Genomic DNA, 4779 nt, shown 5'->3' on the forward strand with positions numbered 1-4779 from the left:
ACCAAATAAGATCGCGAGAGGAGCTATCCACATGAACATCGATGCAATGAAGAACTTTTTAACTACTTCTGCCATGATTATCCTTCAATTTCGTTTCACCAAGATACCCAAAATTTTAATTTCTTTTTCAAAGAGATACCCAGAAACTCATTAAACGTGTAGGCTTCGAGAAAAGACTTCTTTTGATTTTGATTTGTTAAACTGGAAGCTTTTGAGTGAAACTTCGAACTGTGATGACGAGTTAACTCGGCCTTTTGAATTTTGATAACGAAGACAGGGAAGTTACTGTTGGGTTTTTGATCATGGATGGATCCTTTTGGGCCAGAAAAGCCCAATATAAAGAGTGGGGTTAAACCCAATTAAATATATCATACATGATACATATTAACATATAAATAAAATGATAATATCACGATGTGATAATAAAAAACACACATACATTTTAAGTAGTTATTATATTTAGAAATTATCAATCACGATTAACTTAAAAATAATTGAGAGAAAAAAAACTCAATAGTAACATAAATTCACTTGAGGGTGATATAGGTGGTGTGGCACCTATATTTATTGTATTTTAAATTTTTTCGTAAAGTGATGAAACCACGAAGACATTGAAATTTGAGATCAGTAGAATTGCTCAAACTGGAAACCCTTCATAAACATGTAATGCTACATAGGGGTGTTCAGTTTTGGGTACCCTACACTTTTTGAAGGAACCGGAATTGGAACCGGAACCAAGGGTTCCTTGAAATTTGGAACCAGAACCAGAACTGATGGTTCATGTTCCTAGGTACCTAGAATCGGAACCTGTAAAAACGGTTCCGGTTCCGATTCTGGGTACCCTATAAAATTTTATGACCCCCCAAAAGTTTTTAAAATGGCAAAAAAACCCTTAAAAACTTACAAATACCCCCCACCTGGCACTTGTTAACAAAAATAAAATTACAAATTATAAATTCAAAATTACAAACTCCATTACTTTGTAAAGGTATATTCTCAAAAGTCAAACCAACTTACTTTAAATGTTATGAAATATAAATATAAATATATTCACATTACCTTTTCTACAAAAGTTTTTATTAACCCTCTACTCTTTAATTTTATTTTATATTAGTCTCGGTTCCAGGTTTCGATTCAAAAAATTTGGAATTGAAACCTATCCGTTGACGGCTGGTTCTGGGTAAGAACCGGAACAAAACCCTGGGTACCCACAGGTTCTAGTTTCAATCGGTTCTTTTGAACACCCCTAATGCTACATACAGGGATGAAGCCAAGGGGAGTTGAGGAGGGTCACTTGACCCACCTGAACTTTAGAAAATTTCCTATAATTATATTTTATAATCATATTGTTGCTTGTAATTTGACTCCTCCGTCTTAAGTTTTTTGCATTTGACCCCCATACCTTAAGTTCCTGGCTACATACGTAAATTAATTATACAAATTATTCCTTACAAACTCATATAACAATCTAGCATGTTTAATATATCATTTACTCTAATTTGTTAAAAATATCTCCAATTTAAAATCATCCGATCACATTAGAGTACATAAGTTTGTTCAAGTAAATTTGTACATCAAATTTTTCCCATCCAACATAAAAGAAATTTTGCCAAGATACATGCGGGTGCCGATTCCTTTCAAAAATGTCGGGGCACATGGAAAGTACTAGATACCTTAGGGCATCCCCAACCCACGCCAAACGCCACGCCAATAATTTTTTTTATCTTTTTTCTTTTTGTTTTTTTTTAATTTTGTTAAGTTAATTTGAGTATTAAATTTTACACCAAAAATCACACAAAATTTGATTATTTGTATTTAATTTAATTTGATTATTATTTATAATAATAAATTCATAATAATGATATAATTAAAAAAATGATGAAAAATTAAAAATAGAACTTTATTTAATGCAAATGTTAAACTACAATAACTCAAAATAAAAATTAATACTAATTTAAAAACACTAAAATTAAAAGAAAATACAACATAAACTAAAATAACTGCTTAATTTTATCATTTTATATTAGATGTAATGTTTTTCTATATTAAATGTAATGTTTATTTGATTAAATAAATGCTTAATTTTATTAAATTAGTATAATTTTTAAAATAATTATTATTTAATAAAAATATAATTCCCAGTATTTAATTAATATATACAAAAATAATGAGTGAAATAGATTAATTGTTGATTATTACAATAAAAGAAAAAAAAAAGAATATTCTAAAAAATATTCTAAGAAATATTTTTTTGATATAATATTTGATATTGTGGGTTGGAGATAGAATAGTATTTTATAACAAAAGATGGTCTTTTAAGAGGAAAAATTGTGGAGAAAGGAAAAAGGGAAAGGAGAGTACAACCGATTAAAAATAGACGAAAAGAACCCGTTCGTCGAACCCAGAAACACCATATAAAAGGTGTTACCAAAGGTTATCATCAAGGACGCTAAAGAAAAGGACAAATTCAACAAGCCCCATATTAACCTCATTGGCAAGAAGAAAAGAAATTCCGCTTCAGCATAGCGTGCAGTGAGAGTAGACAAGAACGTTGTGATGGCACTAAGTGATGAGACTAAAGAAAATGCATCGAAGATTCCAAACAACAGGGAGGAGTACTGGTCGTAAAAATTTGGCATGCCATTATTGTTGTTGCCACCAGGTACGGTAATTGCTGCTGCAAATACCACTGTGGCAATGAGGGCTGCTACAACTGAGCTTGAGACTGCTGCTTCTTTCATCCATTTCTCACCTTCTTTAGTCAGTTCTTTGTGTGCTTCTCTAAATACCATTGCCGGAGTTTTGTCTTCCAGATTTTTGTCCTCTTTGTAGGCAGGCGGTATATATCTATTTACTTCCTGTGCAAAAGAATAAAGTAATGAAATACTGCACTTTAAAAGAAATTCCTTCTCAGCCTGAAATCATTAGATATGTATAATACTGTTTACACAAGAAGTTATAGTACCTGCAACCACTATAGCTCACGCTGCATTTGCAGAGCTGCACCGCGGATGCGATTTAGTTGATATTGAGGTGCCAATTTTCCAGCTAAGTGCAAGATATTGTTTCCAGAATTGTCCTGGACCATAAACAATTGTTTACAACAACTCATTTTCTTTAGAAGGTTGAATACCTTCTCTTGACGGTTCATAACCGCTATTTGCAATGCATTATGATACTTGGCATCTGAGAACCAAATTGCATCAGGAAATGATTTTATAATCTCTTCAACAACTTCCTGAGCCCCCAATTCTGCTGCTAAAAGGAGTGGTCATTTCAATATTGAGGATGCTCTTTCATGGTTTAGCTTGCTTGTAATTTCCACGCATAAGCATTTCAGAATTGAATCGTTGTCACATGCATCACTCTCTTGTGTTTTTTGTCCTTTTTACTTAGAATTGCAAATAATGTTCTCTTTTCTCTTAGATCCTTTTTACTTGGAACTGCCAATAAAATCAAACTCAACATGGCTGAATTATTCGGTTTGCTTATTGTAAACAATATTAGTATTTATTGAAATTTAACAAATATTATGTATTATATTCGACCACAAAGATTATTTTCCATACTAACTAATTAAAAGAGGGAGATTGTCAAAAAAAAAAAAAAAAAAAAAAAAACTGACAATGAAAGCAGACGTGACAAATTAACTTAGAATTCATACCTCCACTAGGAAATGCAGACGTTTGACCTGCTAGTGTACTTGGAAGAGACTCACCACCATCCAACTCTGTTGTAGCAAAACTTGAATGGCGATGAACCAAGTCTGAGGCAACAATGGATGGAAAGTAACATAAAAGTAATTTCAAATTTCAACATGAATAAAGGGTTAATGACATTTACACCCCTTCAAAGTATCCATAAGATAGTTACACCCAAGAAAGTTCGGAAATAGCCACTTACACTCATCAAAGTATCCATAAGGCGTTACACCCGAGAAGGTTTGGAAATAGTCACTTACACCCCCTACCGTCTCTTTTGGCCATTAAAATAGATGGGGCAAAGGGTAGGAATGACATTCAACTTACACTTGACATTGATTAAATTGATACATAAAAGACCGAACCCTTGACCTATAGTCATAAAATTAAACATGTAAAGATTTGCTCAAGGCAATTCATGTAAATGTTGCTTACGATTTATTTATATAATACATAAACATTAATATGAAAAAGTTGTTAGACTTAGTATATTAAAATTTCTGTGAAAATATTTTATGCTTAATTATCAAATTTAATATATTCAAAGTAATATTAGAGATATTAGATATTATATTTAAAATTGTTGAAAAAAATTTAAAGTTAACATATTTAAAATTTTGACAAAGATATTTTATTGAAGAAAATATTAAAATTTAAATATTTTTGCAAAAATTCAATTACAAAGATATTCTATTAAAAAGAGTATTAAAAATATTTTTTTTTCTTAAATTCAATAATATCATAAAATAAATATTTTTTTTAATATAACTTTTACAGCGGCAAACTTTAATATACTTTTATAAAAAATTTGAATATAATTTAACATAAATTTTCAATATACTTTAACATATATATTAACTACATTATAACTAGAGATGACAATGAGCCCGATATTTCTGGCTTGGCCGCACAATTTTAATTTTACTAAATTACACTTATACTATATATTTAATTATAATATTATTTTACATATATATACCCATTTTTTCCCAAACCCTAATCTCATCCCATTTGGTTAGTATTCAAAAATAAATTAATATTTAAAAACTGTTTCTAGAATTAAAAATATAAAAAAATT

Source organism: Pistacia vera, unplaced genomic scaffold (genome assembly GCF_008641045.1).
Source record: "Pistacia vera cultivar Batoury unplaced genomic scaffold, PisVer_v2 Contig706, whole genome shotgun sequence".
NCBI classification, from domain to species: Eukaryota; Viridiplantae; Streptophyta; class Magnoliopsida; order Sapindales; family Anacardiaceae; genus Pistacia; species Pistacia vera.